Source organism: Dipodomys merriami, unplaced genomic scaffold, assembly GCF_024711535.1.
Source record: "Dipodomys merriami isolate MVZ:Mamm:240054 unplaced genomic scaffold, mDipMer1.0.p SCAF_7, whole genome shotgun sequence".
Lineage (NCBI taxonomy): Eukaryota > Metazoa > Chordata > Mammalia > Rodentia > Heteromyidae > Dipodomys > Dipodomys merriami.
The window spans coordinates 70,048,522-70,072,461 of NW_027206290.1; the positions used below are offsets into that span (position 1 = coordinate 70,048,522).

General features: G+C 48.8%; 1 protein-coding gene across 4 annotated transcripts in view; it reads right to left on the bottom strand.

Moving 5' to 3' along the window:
• The window catches only part of Nol4l (nucleolar protein 4 like), a 125,366-nt gene that overhangs the window by 76,356 nt on the left and 25,070 nt on the right, over positions 1 to 23,940 (bottom strand). Inside the window, exons 1-2 of one of the 4 annotated variants that reach the window (XM_070007040.1) lie at positions 5,443 to 5,591; positions 4,786 to 4,849 (exon numbers count right to left, since the gene is read on the bottom strand). The exons of 2 other annotated variants lie outside the window; for them this stretch is intronic. The gene's annotated coding sequence lies outside the window, so the exon portion shown is untranslated. Of the gene's footprint in view, positions 1 to 4,785; positions 4,850 to 5,442; positions 5,592 to 23,940 lie in introns of those variants that run through there. One more of the 4 variants, XM_070007041.1, reaches the window with a different exon arrangement.

The window sequence follows — 23,940 nt, forward strand, 5'->3', positions numbered from 1 at the left end:
CCTGGCATCCTGGCTCCACTTCATTTATATGAGAGGAACTATAAAATTGTAACTGGGTGATGTTTTTTGGATTTATACTCTTGCCTTGGTCTTGGGAGAGGGGAGTCCCCTCCTAAGGTCCTAAGCCCTGAGTGAATCTTAAGGGCTCATAACTGACTAGCTTGTTCATTAGCTGGCTTATAATTTTTACCTTCAAATACTGCTGTGACAGAGTCAGGATGGGATAAATATTATGACCAGACAGTTCTAATATAATTCGGACCAGGCTCCAACTGGCAAAAGCAAACAGATGAACCTCAGAAGGAATACACTTGGGTTTCTAATTCTTCCTTGGGATGTGGTATACAGGTGAGTTCAATTTACAAAGAGCCACTGACAGAACACATAACCCATGTGCTTTTCTATGTCTTTTAAAATGTCATCTTTTAACACATGTAGAGGGGTTGGCTTTGTATTTTGATTGCCTACATCCTGTGGCACAATGTGGGTTTCACTGCCTTAGGGAGAACAGCTTCCCTACTCATAAATTTTTTTCAGGCTGGGTGCTAGTAGCTCACATCTATAATCCCAGCGACTCAGGAGGCTGAGATCTGAGACTCACAGTTTGAAGCTAGCCAGAGCAGGAAAGTCTGTAAGACTCTTTCCTCCAATAAACCACTAAAAAACAAAAACAAAAACAAAACAAAACAAAACAAAAAAAACCCTGTGTTGTGGCTTAAATGGTAGAGTGCTAGCCTTGAGCAAAAGAAGCTCAGGGACAGGGCCTAGGGCCATGAATTCAAGCCCCAGAACTGGCAAAAAAAATTTTTTTTCAGGCCAAAGCATGTTTCTGAAAAACAAAGATGCTATAATGTGGTAGGAGGAAGAAATATTTTAGGGAGGTGAGGTAGAAAGCGTTCTCTAACCAGCTCAGTGACTTTATTTTTCTGGCAGTACTTGGGTTTGATTTTAGGCCTTTGATCTTGCTAGGCAGGTGCAATCCACTCAAGCCAGGCTCCCATCCTTTTTTTTTTTTTTTTGCTTTTCTTATTTTTCAAATAAGATCTCAGACTTTTTGCCTAGGTCTGGCCTTGGACAAAGAGCTCCAGTTGACAACTTCTGTGTAACTAGGATTACAGACATGTACCAACACATCTAGCTTATTTGTTGAGATGGGGGGTCTAGCTATCTTTTTCCCCCCCGAAGAGCTGGGCCTCAAACTGTGATCCTACCAGTGTCTGCCTCCTGAGCAGCTGGTATTACAGGCTCGTAGAACCATGCCCAGACACTTCCTTATCTCTTGAAAGTCAAGTTTTCTCACCAGTAAAACAGGCCTTAAAAAAAAAAAAAGCCCTACTTGGATATTTCACGGATCAAGCAAGAATGTGCCAAGCATCTGGCACATAGTTTGGTAAGTGTCCATCTCTTTCCTTTGGACTCTCTGAGCTTAGATACTTTGTGGTTATGAATGTGTGTTCTTTCCTGTCCCTCTGATCCATTCAAAGGGGGTCTCTGGGGTAGTAATGCCCACAACCAGAAAAGATGCATACTCTTTATTAAATTCTTAAATAACAACTAAGGCTATTCCATAAACTTGGGACATAAATTCAATTTATAACTAATGAATCTACATAAGTCAGTGAAATATACTGTCTAGTGCCTGACCCATCTCTGTTCCAGTCATTCTTGGGTAAAGTAGCAGCTTTACATCAGATCCAATGTGGCCATAAAAGTATCACAGAGAAGCTGTTCAGCGGATCAGTTAGCAGTGGCTCCCTCTTTAAAAATCAATTGCTGCAAGGCACCGGTAGCTCATGCCTGTAATCCTAGCTACTCAGGAGGCTAAGATGTGAGGGTCATGGTTCAAAGTTAGTCCAGGCAAGAAAGTCTGTGAAATTCTTATTTCCATTTAACTACCAAAAAGCCAGAAGTGGAGCTATGAATCAAGTTGTAGAGCAAAAAAAGCGCAGAGCCCAGGGACAGCACCCAGGCCCTGATTCAAGCCCCAGGGACACAGGCTCTCCTCTCCTTCTCCTTCTCCCTCCCTCCCCCTCCCTCCCATTTCTCCCCTCCCTCCTTCCCTCACCCCCCCCCTCTCTCACACACACACACACAATTGCTGATGTTCAAACTTGGGTCCTCTAATTGGCCTATCTGTATAGCAGAGATGCACACAAGGAAAGGGCCTGTAGCAATGACAGCCCAGATCCTGTAAGGTCTGCAGAGCCATACCTTGAATTGTCCTCTGGTGAGCTGGTGGCTACCAGGACACTGTGTGTGCAACACCCTAAGGGAAGAACATCAAGATATCTGTCTGGGAAGATGCAACAAAGGGATCTGACAGTAGTCATGTTCTGTGCCATGCTTTGTATCTAGAGAGGTAATGACCTTCATGCTAAATGCTGCAGGAGGGGCACACCCTCCCTAGCTGGGAATTCAGACGGTTCTACAAGGCAAGAGCTGCTAATTAAGGGAGCAGAAAGCTCCTTCCCCCATAGACTTGGGATGGCCTGCCAACCCACTTCTGCCTCATACCCAAATTAGCTTCTTCAAATCTGTTGCTCTAAACAAGCGGCACATTGGATTGACCAAGGAAGTTCATTTCACTTCTAAGGCTAGATCAAGAAGGAACCTGGAGACTCCTGACCACCTCAGCTTGCCAGAAATGCCAAGCAGGAATGATGGAAGGGAACTATGTAGCATCCCATGGGAAAAGCCATGAAAAACACCAGTCACATATATAGGTTCAGTCTCTGGGGTTTTCATCTGTGGGGAAGAACATTACCATGGCAACACACTCCAGCCATCAGAACCATCTGACTCCAAAACAGCTGGCCAGACCCAGGACAACAAAACCAGCCATGGCAATGGTTTTCCATTTTTATGGAGCCTCCAACTTTCTTGAATATCACCAACTCCCTTGAGACCAACCTGTTCTGGTTCTAATCTAAAAGCAAGGTTGCAAATCATTGAAGAAACCACCAAATGTCTATTTAAGAATTACTGATATTACAAAATATTTAGGACACTGGTCCTCAAAGGTAAACGTTATTAACATTACCTGGAAACTTGTTGGAAATGCACATTTTCAAGGCTCTACCACAAACCTACCAGATCTGATGCTCTGCTGGTTTTATTAGACCCCTCCCAGTTACTTCTGATGCATAAGATTTTGAGATCTGATTAGAAATGTCTCCATCATGGAAACATGGAGGTGACTAGTGGGAAAATATGCCATTGGCTCATTAAATATAGAAGTGCTCTGTACTTCCAAGCTTAATATATTAATATTTTCATCTCCAGTGAGGGCTAATTTTTCTAATAGTGAAAACAGGAGAATCTTTTGGACAACATCAGTAATGAATTCAAAACATCTACCCAGGGACTTATCATAGATTACAAACAGAAGGGGCAGGAGCCCCCACATCCTAACATTGATTTTGATGTCTTCCCTAGCAAAGTTAATTGATAGTTAAGAAAGTTATCCCTTGGCAGGTCAGTTTCTGGCTTCCTCAAATGGTTCGGGGAGGGCCATTGCTAGTCCAAGGCTGCAGACCAGGGAGGGGGATCAACAAATCTCATCAGGCCATTAGACTCTTGCTGGGGTGGCCTCACCAACCACACCATCCTTGGGCACATCTCTCAGGTAAGCTCCTGGTTTTGAGTCTCCCTACAGAGGCCAATTAAATGGATCCCTGCCCTCGATGGCAAGTGCCATCCAATTGCTAATGGAACTTCGATGTCGCTTGCACATAGTAAGTTATTCACTTATCCAGGTGGGATTGCCATTTTAGTCCACCAGGGTGCTGCTCAGTACACCACCATCACTGGAGTATGCCTTCCAGCAAGCAGGCTATGGTTGAAAGAATATAACTAAATAGTGGGGCCATTTCTCACCTGGGTTCCTCCTATGTGAAAGGAAGAAACCAGAGGAAAGTCCTTAGGCTATGCCCGCTTAGTGCATTACAGATCCAACTCTTGACAAGGCATGAAAACTAACTAAATTGCCTTTAGAGGACAAAGTCAGTCTGCAGAGCCACCCCAGAGGAAACAAACCTTTGGCTGCCACTTATGTAGAAGACCAGGACTTCAGGGGGTTGATTGCACAAGCAAATGTGGGGAGTCTGTTCCATCTCATCCAGGCCAGTAAAGAGGTGGAGACCACAGGCAAAAGTCATTGTGCACACTGTCCTCGTGGGCCTTCCTCCTGTCCCCTAAACCCTGTTTTCACACATTCAGCCAGAACTGGGGGTTTTGGGAAGGGAGGTTCCTCCCACCGAAGTTTTATTCCTACCCTGCCTGAGGTTTAAAGAACCAAAGGGGAGGAGTCAGCCTCTTGCAAGGAGCCCCAGAGTGAATGAGATGGAGAGGAAATTTTAAAACCACACAAACTCAGAGAATGAAAAGAGCAAAGAGCACCCCTAAACATACACTAAGTCTTTCTTCAGTACTCCAAGAGAAACTGGTCATGATTTGTAAAGGGCAATCAGATGACTGAGGAGGACACTGCTTAAATGGGACGGTGGCAATACTCTCATTGGCTGTGAACACTACCTATTGTAAACTAGGAGGAAAAAAAAAAAAAAACCCTTCAAAGATCCAGACTAGAATATTATGGCCCACAGTTCCACTGGGCTCTGCGGGCCTGAATGGGGCAGAGAGATGAGACTCTCCCCCCCCCCCCATAAATAAATAAGTATGTACACAAGGCACTGAGGACTCGGTGTAGCACCTGCCTCTTCCCCACCCTTGTGCTCAATCTCCAACTGTTAGTGGGGAGCTGCTGCCACCACCACCGAGTCGCACCTGCCATCTGGAACAGCCTCACATATTCCAAGACCTCCTTTCTGCTTCGCTGAACCTCCATCTTCTTTCAAATCACGCCGGGACCCAAACGCACACCCGGGCCAGGGAGAAAGGTGCGGTTTGGGATCAGCCCCAAACCACAGCTGCCATTATCCTAAGGCAGTCCCAAGAGGCCCCCCCCCCCGCCTTTTTTTTTTTCAGTTTTGTTAACTTTCATGTGTCTGAAAAGGGTGTGGGAAAAGAGAAAGGTGTGCAAAGGGCCAGGGAAGGGGAAGAGCTGGGAAATGCAAATCCTGACGGCTGACAGGAAGGGGGTGGGGGGAGGCGGGCACTACCCAGCCGCCCTTGTTAGACAGGACAGGGTCAGGGCCTGGATGCAGGACTCTGGCCTGGGGCTGCCAGGAGGATGCTCTAGAGATGACGACAGCTCGAGGACGACCCAACTCTGACCTCAGACAAGGTTGGGAGGGGGAGGGGAGGGGGTACTACCTGGGCCTCATTTTCCTCCTGCGTAGGTGACTCATATGCACAATGGCTTTTGCCACCTCAAGGAGGGATGTGGAAACCCAGACGATGCCTAAACCCCCCCCCCCATGACCGCCGCCGCCACCCCCACTGCCGAGGGGGCGTTCTACAGGACTCAGGGGACCCGCCTACCTCAGGCCCAAGGCCTAGCACAGGGAGTGGGGGTCACAGAAGGGGTTCTTGGGAAAGGGAGCGGCTCTGAGTTAGGCCCCGCGGCCGGCCGGGGTGAGGTGATGAGCGGGGATGGTGCGTGGCCCAGGTGTGGGCCCTACCTCCGGCCGGGGGAGGGGCGGGGAGGAAGGAGCAGGGGTGCGGCCCGCGCGCGCGCGCAACGACTGTTGACAGCGCGCGGAGTTCGCGCGCGCCGCTGACAGCTGCTCGGGCGGCGAGGGGTGCGGGGAGGGCGGGGCGCAGGGCGGCCGCTCCGGCTTCCATTTCTCCCCCTCCCTAACCCCCCCCCCCCCGCCCTGCCCCACAGCGCACGTGCGTGCGCCCTGGCGGGGAGGAGCGGAGAGTCGTGCGCGCGCACGCGCGCTCGCCGGCCAGGGTTCCGAGGGTCTACTGAAGCGGCTCGCGCGGGCTCCTCGCGGGCAGGCAGGTAATGAGAGTAACCATGGCAACCCACCAGAGGAAGTGTATTCTGCTGGAGACGTTAATCCCCTCTCCCCGGAGCTGGGACAGCCTGACTTTCCATTCTCACACAGTAATTAGATACCAGCTGTCAGTGCAGGGGGGACGGCTCCGCGGCTGTAGCCCGGCTGGGGGGGGGGTGCTCACAAAGCGGGTGGGGGGTAGCGCAGGGAGGAGGGCGTTAAAGACACAGGGACGCTTTGCGGCGGCGGGCCGCGGCGGCGCGCCTCTCCCCCCCCCCCCCCCCCCGCCCCGCCCCGCCCGCCCGCCGGCCCCAGTCTCCCGCCTCCCAGCGCGCGCCCGTTCACCTGGAGACCCCGCCCGCGCGGAGCCCCGCCCACCCCACGCGCACCTGCCGCGCGCGCGCGCGCGCTGGCCCGCCTCGCGTTCTCTCTGGGGCCCCGCCTCCCCGCTCACGGCGCACCTGCCCGGCTCCGCCCTCCCCTCCTCTCCCTCCCCCACGCTGCCCACCTGTCCTTTGTGCGGGGCGGTACCTTTCCATCCTGCCAGCTCTCCAGGGAGCGCCCGCTATGTGCCAGGCACTGTGCCAAGCCTGAGCTGGTGTAGTAATCCCCACAGACCCTCCCCGTAGGCGCCTCTGCTGCTCCTCGCCCCAAAGCCCAGCGGGGTGTGGCCATTTGCCCAGGGTCGTGTCGACTTGAACCAGCATCCGGCCGGTGCCCATCTCGCTTCAGTGTCCACGTCCCCGTTAAATAGCTCCAGGAGCCTCCCAAAAGCTCCAGGGGCCTAGATAGTCACCGGGTGGCTGGCACCGTGGTGCACCTACTGTGTGTCAAGCATTCATTGTCCTCGTTCATTTTACTAGCAGCCACAGGACATTTATTACACCCACCTTACAGGTGAAGAAACGGAAGCAGAGAAAACTGAGGTCGCATCAAACCAGAGCAGTCAGATCCCACACACCCCAACCACGGTGGTGCCGGCTACTGGGCTCAACCTCACACCTGGATTGGAGGTGATTGAAATCCAGCCAGGTCTTTTCTTCCTTCAGAGCCCTTTCCACTGTTCAGCCCACCCACACCCTGTCCAACATCCTTCAGAGTCACCTCTCCAACTAAGAGGTTTCTAAACCTAAAGCCATTGCTCTGTCTGTCCTTAATTTCTGTCCAGCTTCCCAGAAGCCCTTGTTCTCCATGTAGGCAGTGGCTTGGAAGTCATCCTCTCTGCCAGCTTCATTTTCCAGATAGGAAAACCAAGACAACCCAGGGCAAGAAGCTGGCCAATAGGGAGATGGCTTGGTAGAGCCCTCTGGGGAGAGTTTAGTTTGCTCAGTCCCAGTTGTGGCCCTTGACCCCCACCCCACAACCAAAGGGGGAGCAGGAAGTGCAGAGAAGCAGAGCTGGCTCTGTGTCCCCCAGTGGAGGCAGTGTCTGGGGCAGGCAGAGGCTATCTGATCCCTTCCCCACTGCCCCGGCCATGACCTCCTCTCTCCCTCCCCCGCCTTTCTCCCTCTCTCCCTCTCCCGCATGGATGGGGCAGCCAGCACCCCGGCTGCAGCTGAGAACCTAGCGTTCCTGGTTCCCCAACAGAGCTGAATTCCAGTGGGAGGAGGGTGGGGGGGAGGCTGGGCCTAGAGCTTTAGGGACAGGGGCACCCCTGGGGCAGCCCTACCCTGAACAGGCGAAGGCCTGGTTGCCTCCAACCTCACTATTTCCTGCCTCTGCTCTCCCCATCTTTCAGTAGCAGAGCAGCCTAAATTTGGCTCGAGCAGGGAATGGGGGAGGTGGCAGCAGGCGGGTGCTGTCAGAGGCCAGGGTGTAGCTCCTGTCTAGCCGGCTGGCATTTTTGCTGTCTGGAGGAGGGCAGAGGGGCCCAGCAGGCAGCCCTCTCCCGGAAAGGGAGATGTTTGTATCTTCTGACATGCACTGAGTAATGTGCAAACGACATGCAAACTGAGCTCCAAATCAATGTCTCTGCCAGGGAACAGCCTGATGTTGCTTTGGGGATGAAGGCAAGACCACTGTCCCCTCCAGAAACTCCAGTGTTGGGAGGGGGCGTGGGGGAGGCGGAGAGGGCAGTAAGGTATCTAGGGAGGGGCCCTGGGTGACTCAGTTTCTAGCCAGCTGTGGGGCTCCATCCCAGTGGCTGAGTCCCCCACCTCTCTGCTTGCCCTATCAATGTGGGGCACACCCTGTTGCATGGCTAAGCTCATAAGTCCTGCAGCTACCCCTTCCAGGTTTGACCCTGGCTCTCAACTGGCCAACTGGGTGAATTCCTCAACAGAGCACACAGGCAAACAGGGACCAGGGCCTGCCTTTTAAGACAGCCACGTCCCTTCTTTAGAAGTTGGACACCAGGACATGACTTGAAAGCACCCAGGCTTTGGCATCAGACCTAAATTCTAGGCCTTGCTTAGCTAGGTGGCCCCACCGGCACCTGGGAGATGGGTTTGAGACCTCAAGGTCAGCTGTGACATCATGCACATGGTGGGCACACCACAAGAAGTCTTGTTGCTGCCCAGTTCTCACTGCTCTCTTTGCACTAGGCCTCTCCTGGTTGTTCTCATCTCTAGACACTTGTGAATTTCCTGCAGTCCCTCTGTCTTTTCTCCTTCCCTCCAATGGTCTTGGTGACCTTGGACAGGTTACTATCAAAGCCTGAAGATCTACTAAAGTGGATAATGAGTGAGCTGTCTGGGTCCCTGGCCCAGGAGGTATTTGGCAACCCCTCCACTATCCCAAATGACCAGCAGGAGTGGGCTGCCTCAACTCTATCAGGTGCAGGGTATTGGGGCCCCACTTCTTCATAACTCTGTTTAACCCTAGATAACTGCTCTCCCGCCCCTCAGCTGGGGCCTGATATGAGCTAAGTCCAACTTCCTGCCACCCCAAAGCCACTTCCTGCCAAACTTGAGCTGATACCAGAAGAACTTGTTTTCTGTGCACAGAGTAGTCCCTGGTGGGGCAGCCACAGGCTTGCCCCAGTGTGAACATTTTTTCCATTTGTCAGTCTACCTAGTGGGTCTGGGCAGAGGAGGTTACCCTCCTCATTCCTGCCCTAGCATACCTGCCAGCCATCACAGGAAGGGGCCATGTGTCCCTCTGGGGCAGAGAGACATGTGTTGGCCATGTGTTGGCCATCACTCACAGTGTGATCTAGCCACACAGAGCTATGGTTACATACAATAACACCACCTCACCATCACATCACCATATGCAGTTATGGGACAGTCTCACAATACAGAGTGACAGAGTAAACACAGGATCTATTGGAATATATCAAATAATTAGCTCACTTGTGAAAGGGGCTGTGCGGACAGTGGGAATCATTATAATGCATGCAAAACCCCTCATCTGTGTCTGGTGCATACAACACCCTCTAAATGATGCCATCTTAGCATACCCCATACTGAGCACCTGCCCATACTCCCAGCAGCTGTAGTCATTGCCCCCATTTCACAGATGAGAAAAGTGAGATTTAGGGGAAAAGTTCACAGAGTCCACAGGGTGCTGTTCACTCACTCTGCTTCTCTAGTTGTCTCACTACCCTCTTCACGTACACTATTCGCTTTGCCTAGACTTCCCTGACCAAGTGCTTCTGAATTGCCCACTGTATACACAGCTTCTCCAAAAGTCCACGGCAGTCCCTGTTCACTCCTAGAGCCAGCATCAGTCACAAAACAAGAGATCTCTCCTACCAGGCTTTACAGTGCCATAGTAAGACCATTGTGTCCTGCCTCTGCCATGTTGTGTTCTCTGGCACATAGTAGGTGTTCAGCAATGATTTCAGAATTAAAAGAATAAACAAAGTGGCCTCATGGCATCTGAGAACAGAGTCCAGAAGTGAGCCCAAGACCCTCAGGGGCTGGAGCTCAGTGCTACACTGCCATGTTCCTCATGCTATTAGCAGGCCTCAACAAATGAATGAATGAATGAATGAATGAATGAATGAATTCAGGATCTGAGGATCTCCATCCAGTGGTCCCAGGGCTAACCTCCTTATTTCCTGGCAGCGGGGACATGAGCCAAGCTGCAGGCACCCTGGATGGTGGCAGAGCTGAGGGCCGCCTACAGCCGGCTGTCTGTCGGGAGCTTGTCTGGCCAGGGCTGCCAGCAGGGGAGACCAGCTGGCGGTGCAGGGTCCACCAGCCCAGGCTTGGAATCTGAGATGCCCTCAGAGGCCCAGCTTCTCTTTGGGCCCCTACAAACTGGCCTTTGTTCCCAGAGCCGGCCAAAGACCCGGCAGCTTGGGCTTTCTCTCTGCCTGCGGCACCCGCGCTGAGCTGGCGGGGTAAATGGGCCAGCCTCCCCTCTGTCCATGCCCAGGACGTCGCTTTAGGACTAAATGGAGATGTAATTTTCTATACAAATCCATGACAATTTAGATGGAGTGATTGTAATTGGCTTTTCAATGGGGGTTTTGTCCAGCGCTGGTGGCTAGAACTGGGTGGCCTGTTTGAGGCAGGCTCCATTTAAATGACAATAAAGCAATAATATTGAGGACTTGTACAGTGCCCAATGCCCCTCCTGGGCCATCATGGAGCCTCATGTTTATGGATCTTGTCCTTCCTTGGGGCTCTCTGGACACCAGGATGGTGGTGGGATCACTGACCCTGGGTGAAGGGTGGCTGCAACTTTAGGCTTCCAGGTACAGGTACAGGACTTCAGAATGTCTGAAGCTTGATCCCATGATCAAGCCCAACCTGCTCCATCACTCATTACAAACCCTCTACACCCTAGCTACTGGTCCAGGTATTGGGGTGCTGGGAAAGAACCTCTCAGTCAGGTCAGAGAGAGGAGGTTATTTTGTCTGTACATGGGATATGACAGCATGGCCAGGTGCTAGGCAATGCCAAGTCCAAAGCCTACTCCACTTCTGACAATAGCAAATTACTTAACCACTCTGTGCCTCAGTTTCCCCAGCCCTAAGCAAAATTGCAGCAGAAACTACTGAGAAGATGAGAAACTTCAACAGGTCTTAGCCCGGTACCGTAGCCAGCATGTGAAAGGTGCTATAGTGCTATATATAGTTATTGCTGTTATTCATTAAAAGCTCCAGCTCTGGTGGCAGACTGGCTGGGTGGCCTTGGACACGTGACTTACCTTCTTTAAACCTCCACTGGCTTCTTTAAAATAGGGCTTTTGGGAGAACCAACCTTACCAGGCTACAAGGATTAGGGTGAGGGTTCACAGAAGTACTAGCAAGGAGTTGGTGCTGGTATTTGATAAACATCAGTGCTTATTCCTGACTGTGGCTCTGACTGGGACAGCATGCATTCAGTGAGATGATCATACCTAGTAAGTATGGTTGGGTTAGGGAAGACAGAAAGGAAGACAATAAAGCTCCCAGCTTGGGAAGCCACGGAGGAGCTTGTCCTGGGGATAAAGGAATAGGGCAGGATGCTGTGTGGATGAAGCTTTCATAGACTCGACACTTGGCTGAGCCTTGAAGGATGAGTGACCTTTTTGCCAACAGAAAGGGCAAAGTTAGGCACAGCCACTACTGAGTTAACAGCAGCCTCTCCAGCCTGCCTTGGAAGAAGCTGTGTCACATGTGGCTAGAGGGACAGGATGGGGCAGCAGCTTCTTTCTCGGAGACTCATGCAGCACAGAGGGACTTTAAGCAGGTGAATGACACGATCGGAATTTTTTTAAAGGATCCTTCTTCTGTCTGCTCATGGAAAATGAGCTTCAAGGAAAGGGGTGAGCGAGAAAGCAGGGGATCTCAGGGGCGTGGCTGGATCACTGAGTGGAGGAAAGTGTGGAATGCCAGAAATAGCAGGTGCTGGATCATTGTTGGATGGAGAACGGGAAGGTAAGGGGTGGGCTTCAGCACAGGCAGGGAGTAGGGGCACCAAGGGACACTGACACTCAACCTTGGAGCAGAAAAGAGGGCTTTGTGCTGCTGGAATCCAAGCCGGGATGGTGAAGGAGATGAGAGAAGAGAGGTGAAGGCCAGCCCTCCAGCTAGCTAGGGCTCTTGGGCTTTTTGTGAAGGCAGCAGAGGCACCAGTTTCCTCCAGGCATGGAAAGACCATGCTGAGATCTGTGATGTTTTTGAAAGATCATTTTGGCTACAGGGTAGAGGGGTGGGAGGTGACAGGTGGGCGAGGCTGGAAGGAGCGAGGCAGGGAGGGAGGGTGAGGGGGACTCAGAGGACTCAGAAGCCTCCACAGGCATCTAAAGCATCTCTCAACACCAAGAGAAAAAAAAACTGGTTTCTCAGAGAGGTATAAAAGCACTCCAAGGTCACAGAGCTTATAATGGCAGAACTGGGATCCAGATCCAGAGTGAACTCAAAATCCTGTCTCTTCCCCTATCTGTCATCTTCTGCCTTGATCACTTAATAAAACCCATCAAGAATAGTTTTATAGCAAAGGGCTAGTTGTTCACACCTGTAATCCTAGCTACTCAGGAGTCTGAGATCTGAGGATGGTGGCTCAAAGACAGCCTGGGCAGGAAAGCCTGCGACACTCTTATCTCCAATTAACCACCAGAAAACCAGAAGTGGCATTCAGGCTCAAAGTGGTAGAGCACTAGCCTTGAGCAAAAGAGCTCAGGGATAGCACCCTGGCCCTGAGTTTAAGCCTCATGACTGACAAAAAAAAAGGTTAGGGGCTGGGAAGGTGGCTCAGTGGTAGAGCGCTTGCCTTGCATGCATGAGGCCCTGGGTTCGATTCCTCAGCTCCACATAAGCAAAAAGAAAAAAAGCCAGAAGTGGAGCTGTGGCTTAAGTGGTAGAGTGCTAGCCTTGAGCTGAAGAGCTGAGGGACAGCCCACGCCCAGAGTTCAGGCCCCACGACCGGACCCCCCCAAAAAAGTTTATTTCTCCAGAGTTCAAGCCCCATGACCCACCAAAAGAAAAAAAAAGTTTATTTTTTAATAGTTTTATATTACAAGTGTCAGCCACAGAAGTGTACTATGACACCAGGGGGTGGTACTGCTATTATTCCTATGCATATGTTTTGGAGGCCTGAGTGGGTGTATTATTTGTAATGTGTTGCTAATATTTAGATGTTAGGGGATTTTATAGAATTTTTGGATAAGATCTCCCCCCCTCCCTGTGTCTCACTCTCTTTCTCTTGCCAGTCCTGAGGCACTGTCCCTGAGCTGTTTTTTGCCCAAGGCTGGCGCTCTACCACTTGAGCCACAGCATTACTTCTGGCTTTTTCTGTGTATGTGATACTGAGGAACCAAACCCAGGGCTTCATGAATGCTGGGCAAGCACTCTACCACTGAGCCACATTCCCAGATCTTGGATAAGATCTATTGATGCTGCTAGCCCCCATACTTAATGTTGGGATCTCATTCATTTTGGGTTTTTTGTTGTTGTTGTTGTTGTTTGGGTCCGGTCGTGGGGCCTGAACTCTGGGCCTGGGCACTGTCCCTCAGCTCTTCAGCTCAAGGCTAGCACTCTACCACTTGAGCCACAGCGCCACTTCTGGCTTTTTTTTCTTTTTGCTTATGTGGTGCTGAGGAATGGAACCCAGGGCCTCATGCATGCAAGGCAAGCGCTCTACCACTGAGCCACCTTCCCAGATCTTGGATAAGATCTATTGATGCTGCTAGCCCCCGTACTTAATGTTGGTACCTCATTCATTCATTTTGTGATCCAGGGTTGACATCAGGTTTATTCTACCTTTAGCTTTGGTCCTCTCCTTTGCTTCGAAGGTGCTAGCTGGATAACTCTGAAAGCAAGTGCCCATCTAGAGGGCCCAAACAATGCATGTGTTCATTCATACACTAAGCATTTGGACTTCCCTTCCAATCCATAGCCCCAGATCTCACTCCCAAACCTTCTTCACAAATAGCCTTCTCCATCTCCCACTGCTTGAGCATCTAGACTCCTTTCTCACACCTCACATACCATCCATCTGCAAGCCCACCAGCGCCATCTTTAAGTGATACCCAGACACAAAGGTATTCTACCATCTGCACTGTTCCTGGCCACCTGCCTCAGGGTCCCGGGGGGTTCTGGGGGCTGTGGAGAAGTGGTGCTAACTGCAAGTGTTCTGGGGTCTGGCTCCTACTCTCAGTGTCTGGGTCTGTTCCCTTATCTGTAAGAAGTTTGGCTAGCATCACGGGTACCTCACAAATGTAATACTAGCTACTCAGGAGGCTGAGATCTGAAGATCTTGGTTCAAAGTAACCCCGAGTAGGAAAGTCTGTGAGACTCTTATGTCCAATTAACCACCAGAAAACTGGAAGTGCAGCTGTGGCTCAAAGTGACAGAGCACTAGCCTTGAGCAAGTGAGCTCAGGGACAGTTGCCTATGCCCTGAGTTAACAACAAAAGTTGGGGTGGCACAGGTCATTCTTACTCCCATGATCCTTCTTTCAAAATTTTGCACCTGCAAAAGCCTGGTTCACAATATACTTACATTAAAATTATATTAAACATATTAAAATTCCCTTTCCCTTCTATCCTGGGTGGGACACTGGAGGAGAGTGCATGTGTCTGGCCCTGGGATGGAGCCCTATAACTGCCAGAGGATGCGCAGAGTGAGGCGGGCTCAGGCAACATGTCACGTGAGCTCTCCTGATCCTCCACAGTTCTGGAGTACCAACTCCCTTTCAGAGAGTCTGGATTTTTCTACCTAAGAAGCAAGCAGAGCGCTCTATGACCATTGCTTCCCTTCCTCAGAACAACTATCTACTGAGCACTTACCATGTGTCAAGCAATGCTTTATCCACACCAACCATTCATTCAGTCTTTATCATGACCTCAGGAAGCAGGAACAAGGTCAAGGTCACACAGCTCATCAGAGGCAGGGCCAGGGAGCAATCAGGCAGCCTGGCCCCGGAACCCTCATTATTAAGTATTGTTCTAGGCTGCCCTCAAGAAGAAAATGAGGCTTGAGGAGTCCGCCCCACAGAAGCAGCCCAAGTTGAGATGGAAACACACCGAACAGGGTTGCCAACTCCCGCCTACCCAAACACCCATGCCTGGAAGCGGCTCCTCCTCCCTCCTGGCCCTAGCACAAACCTGACTTTCCAGCCTCCCTAGTTACTTCTCCCCAGAGCCCTGGGGCAGTCCTGTGCCGACACACAGTGTTCCCCGGCCTGGAATGCCGTGGCCTGTTCCTGAGCCATTCCTCTAATTCCATCGAAATGCCCTTCCTCCCCTGAGACTTCCTTGACCCCTGGCCACACTTCTCCCTTCCATTTCCTATAGCAATTGCCAACAGGGATAATAATACCTAATGTGTACTGGGCATTCTTCATATTAATGCCATTTTATAGAAGAGGAAACTGAGGCACACACAAAGGAAAGTGAGTTCTCCAAAGATACATGAGATGGAGTCAGCATTGAATCCACTCCCTGGGCCCTTCAGTAATTTGAACTGAGGACTTTGTACTTTGGTAGATTCTGTACCATGTGATCCACAATCTCACTCCTTCCTTCCTTCCTTCTTTCCTTCCTTCTCTTTCTTTTCTTTTTCTATTTTTAATGTTTTATTCTAAAGGAAAATTAAGAAGCTACAAAAGTATAATTATGAAGCAGAAGGCACCCATTGTAGGTTAAAACTGGCTCACTCTATAGGGAGCACAGGGACCACAACCACAAAGGTGAGATTACTGACATGTCATCTACCAACTGAAATTTCACTTTAAAAACAGATTTAAGGGGACATTGGCTACTGATGGCCTCTTAGCTGGGGAATATAGGAGGGAAGCCACTTATAAGTGCCTCAAATCTCCACAGACATAAAGCTTTACAGAAATAAGCCTAAAAGCAAGAATGTCAGGCGATGTCAAAGCTTGCTTTTGAGAGGCAATCTGCATTTTAGGATTTTTGAACACACTCTCTTGCTGGATAGTTTCCTTTGAAGGAAGTGTTTTTTCCTCCTTCAGTATTAATTTTCTTCAGTTTTGAACTGTCAAATTTCTCCACTATGGACATGTCTGATTTATCACTCATCTTGAATGGAGGCCTGGTGGCTCCCACAAGGACGTCAGTGGGCAAAGAACACTCACTGGCTCTTGGTTGATTGGGTCTTGTGTTCGTTTTCTCACCTCTCCCTCTCTCCCTCCCTCTCTCCTCTCTCTCTCTCTCTCTCTCTCTCTCTCTCTCTCTCTCTCTCTCTCTCTCTCTCTCTCTCTCTCTCTCTCTCTCTCTCTCTCTCTCTCTCCCCCTTCTTTTTGCCAGTCCTGGGGCTTGAACTCAGGGCCTGGGCACTGTCCCTGAGCTTTTGCTCAAGGCTAGCAGTCTACCACTTGAGCCACAGTGTCACTTCTGGCTCTTTCTGTTTATGTGGTACTGAGGAATGGAACCCAGGGCTTTGTGCATGCTAGGCAAACACTCTACCACTAAGCCACCTTCCTAGCCCTCCATATTTATTGATTTATTGATTTTTTTCTTTCTTTTCTTTCTTCCTTTCTGTCAGTCATGGGGCTTGAACTCAGGGCACTGTCCCTGACCTCTTTTTGTTTAAGACTAGTATGCTCTACCATTTGAGCCATAGCACCACTTCCAGTTTTCTGGTGGTTAATTGAAGATAAAGTCTCACAGACTTCCCTACCTGGGCTGCCTTTGAACCATGATCCTCAGAGCTCAGCCTCCTGAGTAGTGAGGATTACAGGTCTGAGCCACCAGTACCTGGCTTGTTCTAGTTACTTTTTGACTTGGATCTCATAGTTTTTGTCTCAGACTGTCATCCTTATACTGGTGCCTTCTATATAACTGAAATCACCTGTTTTGTTGAGATGGGATTATTATTACTTTTTGAACAGGCTGGCCTAGAGAACCACAGTTCTCCCAGTCCCTACCTTCCGAGTCCCTGGGATTGCAAACATGCTCTACCATACCTATTGCTGGCTCAAATCTAGTCTTCTGGTGTGGGGCTGTAGCTCTGTGGAAGAGCACTGGCCAAGCATCTGTGAAGACTTTCAGTTCAACCCTCAGCAACACAATGAAATGTTAAAAGCTAAAAATATAAAGTAAAAAGCTAGACTTCCCAGCTAGACTAGTGAGTCTATGAACCTTGTATGGCCTGAGTGCATAGGCCTTTCCCAGCCTCCCCCAGCTCTGAGTGTAGCACAGGCTTACAACAGGTGCTCATTCATGATTCTCTAGTGACTAAAGACTTTACTTTCCCCACTTTCATACATGTGATCTTAGATAGATTCCAGGCATGGCTTGCTGAACTTGCATTCTTTGGAATTTGGCTCAAGTGGTAGAGCACCAGCCTTGAGAAGAGACGGACAGCACATAGGGCCCAGAGTTTAAGCCTTGGTACTGCATTCAGAAGTGGTAGGGGCACACTGAAGACACAGAGACTTAACAGGATGGTAGAGAGTGAACAAGGTTCCAAGCCGGATAGACCCTGTAGCTTTAGATCCCCCTGTAAAATGCAAACTTCAATGCTGACATCTAGAGTCATTGCTGGAGATGCATAGTGCCAGTATACATTGAGCACTCAGTACACAGCAACCAGGGTCATCAAGGAATGACTCATTCTAGACACTGCTGCTGGGAGGGGTAATTGGCACCCCATCCATTAATGCAGGACAATCAGGCATCATGTCCAACAGTATATACCTTTGGATCCAACAATTCTACTTTTACTACAACCACACACCTACATTTCAAGGATGGTCACTGAAGGTTTGTGAGAGAAAGCTACTGGAAAAATCTGAGTCCACCAATAGAGGACTGGGTAAATAAGTTATAGTACATTCATGAAGTGACACACTGATACTGTGTAGATTTACTGTTCAGTAGAAAAACAACCTGTAAGAACTACTTTTTTCCCCCCAGAGCTGAGGATTTAATTCAGGGCCTCATATGTGCCTGGCAAGTGCTCTTCCACTGAGCTAAATCCACAACCCTAAACATTTTTTAGAGGAAAAAAATAAATAAGTTTATGACTTTGGATTCGGCACTGTTTACTTAGAAATGACACCAAAAGTATATTGGAGGCACCAGGCACTAGGTGGCTCATACCTGTAATCTACTCAGCTACTCCGAAGGCTGAGATCTGAGCATCTGAGATCCTACCAGTTCAGGCAGGAAAGTCAGTAAGACTCTTATCTCCAATTAACCACCAAAAATTCACAAGTGGTTATGTTTGATGGAGGAGTGGCTTAAGTGGTAGAGTACCAGCCTTGGTATACACACACACACACACACACACACACACACACACACACAGAGGCATACACACAAAAAGTATAAGAAACAAAGGAACAATTAGATAAACTGGACTTTTAAAAACTTGGGCTTCAAGCCAGGCACCAGTGGATCAAGCTACTCAACAGACTGAGATCTGAGGATTGCAGTTCAAAGTCAGTCCAGGCAGAAAAGTCTGTGAGACTTTTTTTTTTTTTTGGCCAGTCCTGGGGCTTGAACTCTGGGCCTGGGCACTGTCCCTGAGCTTTTGCTCAAGGCTAGCACTCTACCACTTGAGCCATAGAGCCACTTCCAGATTTTTCTGCGTAGTTTATTAGGGATAAGACTCTCATGGACTTACCTGCCTGGTCTGGCTTCAAACTGCTATCTTCAGACCTTAGCCTCCTGAGTAGCTAGGATTATAGGCATGAGCCACTGACACCCAAGCTCTGAGAGACTCTTATCTCCAAATAACACCCAAAAGCTGGAAGTGGAGCTGTAGCTCAAGTGGTAGAATGTTAGCCTTGAGGAAAAAAAGAGAAAAAAAAGCTCAGGGACAGCACCTAGACTCTTGAGTTTAAGTTTCAGGATATGTGTATGCACACCCCACTTTTGTGCTTCAATGAATACCTTCAAGGAAATAAAAAGATGCAACACTCAGAAGGCTGAAGCAGGAGGATCATAAATTTGAGGTCAATCTGGACTACATGATACCCTATTGAGGGAAGGTGGGAAAGAAGGAACAAGGCAAGGAGAGAAAGAGAGAGGGGGAGAGAGGGAGGGAGGGAGAAAGGGAAAGAGGGAGGGAAGGATGGATGGATGGAGGGAGCAAAGGATGGGGGAAGAGTAGGGAAGGGTAGGAGAGGAAAGAAGGAAAAAGGCAATTCACAAACTGGAAGAAGATATTTGTAAATTGTATGTCTGAGAGGAAAATTTTTCCTGGAATATACAAGATGACTCTGATGGGTCAATAACAAAATGACAGTATGATGTTTTAAATGTGCAGAAAAATCAGGATCCATATATGATATACACAAGGATACATAAATAAGATATACAAATGTTCCCAATAAGCAAATAATAAGATATTCAATATTATTTGCTATCAAGGAAATGTACTTCAAAGCTACCATAAGATACTACTTCAGAGCCGGGCACTGGTGGCTCACGCCTGTAATCCTAGCTACTCAGGAGGCTGAGATCTGAGGATCGCGGTTCAAAGCCAGCCCGGGCAGGAAAGACCATGAGACTCCTATCTCCAATAAACCACCAGAAAACCGGAAGTGGCGCTGTAGCTCAAGTGGTAGAGCGCTCGCCTTGAGCTGAAGAGCTAAGGGACAGCACTCAGGCCCAGAGTTCAAGCCCCACGACCGACAAAAAAAAAAAAAGAAAAGATACTACTTCAGAACCTCTAGGATGGAAGTAATAAAACAAAAAAACAAAAACAAAAACAAAAATTGAGCTGGGCATCAGTGACTCACATCTATAATCCTAGCTACTCAGGAGGCTGAGATCTGAGGACCACAGTGCCCACGTTCTGAATTCAAGCCCCAAGAGGCACACACATGCATGCACACGTGGATGCACACGCACATGCACACACACATACATAGAATAACAAGTGACACACACAGAATAACAAGTGTTATAAAGAAACTTCAACTCTGGAAGGGGGAACTGCATTGCTGGTGGGAATGTAAGATAAGATACACAGTTTAGAAAACTTGTAGGTCTTTGAAAGGTTAAACACAGTTTTACCATAGGGTCCATAGGACCCATTCCAAGTGGAAGAGAACTGGAAACATATGCACACAACAACTTGAAATGATATGTGATGGTTCACAGCAGCCAAAATATGCAAATAACATAAATATCTATCAACTGTTACATAGATAAATGAAATTAAATGTGCCCATTCCATACATGGAATAGTATTTGGCAAAAAAAAAAAAAAGGAAAGGAAGGAAGGGAAGGAGGGAAGGAAGGGAAGGAAGGGAAGGAGGGAAGGAAGGAAAGAAGGAAGGAAGGGAGGAAGGGAGGGAGGGAGGTAGGGAGGGAGGGAGGGAAGAAGGGAGGGAGGGAGGGAGGAAAGGAAACGTACTGCATGCTACAACAGAGATGAGCCTTGCAAACAATGGAAAGAAGTCAGCTACAAAGCCACACACACTGGATGGCTCCATTCACAATATGTCCACAGGAGGCAAGGCTGTGCAGACAGAAAGCAGAGTAGTAGCTGGCTCAGGCCAGAGAGGGGCTGGGAAAGAAATTTCTGGGTGGAGATGGAGGGATTCCTTTTGAAGTACCAAAAATACTGTGCAACCAAGTGTGTTGATGGTTGCACAACTCTGAATGTAATAAAAAAGCATTGAATTGTATTTTGTATGGGAAAATTGTATGGTATATGAATTATATCTCAATAAAACTATTATATATGTTTATATTATACACTGCACAATATAGACATGTTGTGCAAAATAAAATATATAATTATATTTTATATCATATATTATATATTTATATTGTATAATTATGCATGATTATATATTACATATATTTATATATCATACACATTTTTTTAAAGCACCTATGGAACAGTATAGAACATATTTTGTGTAAAAATAGAAGCAACTCTGTACATCACCTTTATAATAACAATAAAGTTTAAATTTTTTTTTAATTTAAAAATTTTAGGGCTGGGAAGGTGGCTCAGTGGTAGAGTGCTTGCCTTGCATGCATGAGGCCCTGGGTTTGATTCCTCAGCATCACATAAGCTGAAAAAAGCTGGAAGTAGCGCTGTGGTTCAAGAGGTAGAGCTCTAAGCCTTGAGCTGAAGAGCTGAGGGACAGTGCCCAGGCCCAGAGTTCAGGCACCATGACCGACAAAAAAAGAAAAAAGTTAAAATAGAAGCAAAATCCAGAAATATTCTTGCACATGTACTTTTTGTATACACCTGGGAGACATTTTTGGAGAAATGCTTTAAGACATGCTTAGGCCCTGGGGGGAGACTAGGTGGCCAGCAGATGGGGCCAGGAGGAGACCTCTTTTTTTCACTGTACATTGGTACTGGATTGTTTGGTCTTATTTAAATAATGAGCTCCTATTACTTTTTAAAATGTTACACTTTGAAAAAGAAAAAAAAGCCAGTGGTTTTCTTGCTCACTGGCCCTCAGCCAGAGTATGGGTTGGACATACAGCTCTGTAGACACAGAAGACTGACAGAGGAACCCCACTTTACAGTGTGCCAAGACTTGCTAACACCCATCCACTCTTACTCCTCACACAGGCTCTTCCAAAAAGTGTCAGCACCAGCCTTGTTTCCACCACGAGGTCATCTCAGTTCATGTCTACAGACACCAAGTAATGGTTGAGAGAGGAAAAAAGACTGACCCAGAGTCACACAGTCTTGCCATGGCTGATGCACCTGTAACCTTAACTTTTGCCTGGCCCCATCTCTTGGGGCCTTGGCTATGGCACCCGTTCAAACAAATATCCTGAGCCCCAGGGAAAATGCCGTTACCCTTCTATTCACTCCTCAGTTGAACAAGTCAGAGCCTAACTGATGTGGGATTAGCAGAGCTGACCTCAGGTTAGCAGAGGTTCTAGGACACCACATACATGACCTTCCCAAGGTCACACAGTGAACACTGGGACCAGAAGCAGAAGTCCCAGAGCTTGAGTTCCTGGCCACATGGCCATCTTTCCCATATGGCTCCTTCTGCAATGTGGTGCCACCACCCAGAAACTGAGTGTCTAACATTAACTGAGCCCCTGCAGCAGAGCAGGGTGGGAATCTTAGGAATCTGAGTTCAAATCCAGACATATCATTCAGCCAAAGAACACCAGCTCTCTGGGACCATTTCTGCAGCTGTGACACAGTAAGGGTTAAATGAATGTTTGTGAAGATTGGGTTCAGCCTGTCTGCTACATGGAATGAAAGTGTTCCACAAAGTGGGGTCTACTTTTATGCCCCAACCCTCACCCTGGATGGGGGTTCTAGCAGCAGCCGTGCTGACCAGTGCTAGGCTATAGCATCTGGGCAGACTTAGGCACCAGAGTTCTTTGGGAGATGGAACAAGCTGTCCACAGTAACCCCTTCTCAGAAGGAAGCTGACTGGCTGGGGTGAGGGGAAAGGAGAGATTTTTGTCAAATCTTTTCAAACTTTTCCATTTACATAATGCAAATATAAGCCAGGTGCTGGTAGCACTTAGCTGAGAACTGCAGTTCAAAGATAGCCTGGATAAGAAAATCCAGGAGAGGGGCTGGTAAGGTGACTCAGTGGTAGAGCGCTTGCCTTGCATGCATGAGGCCCTGGGTTCAATTCCTCAGCACCACATAAACAGAAAAAAAAAAAAGCCGGAAGCGGCGCTGTGGCTCAAGTGGTAGAGTGCTAGCCTTGAGCTGAAGAGCTGAGGGACAGCGCCCAGGCCCAGAGTTCAGGCCCCACGACCGGACACCCCCCACAAAAAAAAGAAAGAAAGAAAAGAAAAGAAAATCCAGGAGAATCTTATCTCCAATTAACTACCAGAAAACCATAAGTAGAGCTGTGGCTCAAAGTGGTAGAGCACTAGTCTTGAGCAAAATAGCTCAGGGACAGTACCCATGCCCTGAGTTAAAGCCCCATGACCAACAAAAAATAATAAGTAAATAAATAAAGTGAATACACTATCTGCTTAAAGCAGAAGTTAAAAATAATAACAAGCTGGGCGCTGGTCACTCAAGCCTGTAATCCTATCATGAGGCTGAGATCTGAGAATTGAGGTTTAAAGCCAACCTGAGCAGAGAAGTTTGTGAGATTTATCCCCAATTAACCAGTAAAAAGCCAGAAATGGAGCTGTCACTCAAGTGGTGGAGTGCTAGCCTTGAGCAACACAGCTAAGGAATAGCCCCTGGGTTCAAACCCCAATACCTTAGCACATATACAAAAATCTAGATTTCAAGTAAAGAAATTGAAGTCACTAGCTTCCTGAACTTGCCTGACATATTACATGGGGTCACCTGTGTCACTGCACCACTTCTGCTCGCTGGCAACTGATCATAGAGGACTTTGGCTAACACAGTAGGCTTGGAAGAAGTCCTTCACCTGTGGGGCCTATGGTCATTGTCACGAGAACTGCTGGAATCCACACAGACGCCTCCTCCCATTGGCTGGTCTGTGTGTGGACCACACTTGCGAAGGCATGAGATGCCATACAGGCGTGTGGAAGGGATATGCTTGTGAGGGCCCAAGGGGCTCCTGCCCGCTGAATGCAGTAGCTGGAGGCATCGCTCTAGCAAGAAGCTTGTCTTATTGATGGAGAAACAGAGGCACAGAGCTAAAAAGTTACACAACTGGGATTGAACTACTCAGTGTCCACAGACTGAGCCACAGTCTCGGGGTCTCCACTAAGCTACTCAGTTCCTCCCTGTGCTTTCAAGAGGCTGTGCCGGCAGGTGGAGGCTCCAGCCTGGATGCCACCCATCCTCAGCCAAGAGACTGGAAGGTCTAGGGTACTGGGTCTGGCTGGAACTGGCCAGCTGTGGTATGGAGTCTGGTCTTTGTCCTAAGAGCCCCTGGGGAACTACTGAAGGGTTTTAGGCTAGGCACTGATGCTGTCTGATTTATGTTTCAGAAGATTGCTCTGGCTGCTGGTGGAGAAGGACTGGGGAGGCTGAGGGAACTGGGGTGGGTGGTGTCGTTTGGAAGCCTCTGCCTCCCAGACCACAGCAGGGCAAGGAGGGGAGAGCTAGGAATGAGCTGGGACAAGTCAGCTGATCACAAATGGCAACAGGATATTCCTTCTTAGGTAGTAAATTCCTCACCCCAAACACATGGAGACCAAGGCTGGGGCCAGGCATTACTGAGAGGTTTCTGAGAACGGACGAGCAGGGGCCACAATGCCAAGATTCCAGGTCATCTCCCCAGGATACCTTCCCTGGCTGGCTCCTTGT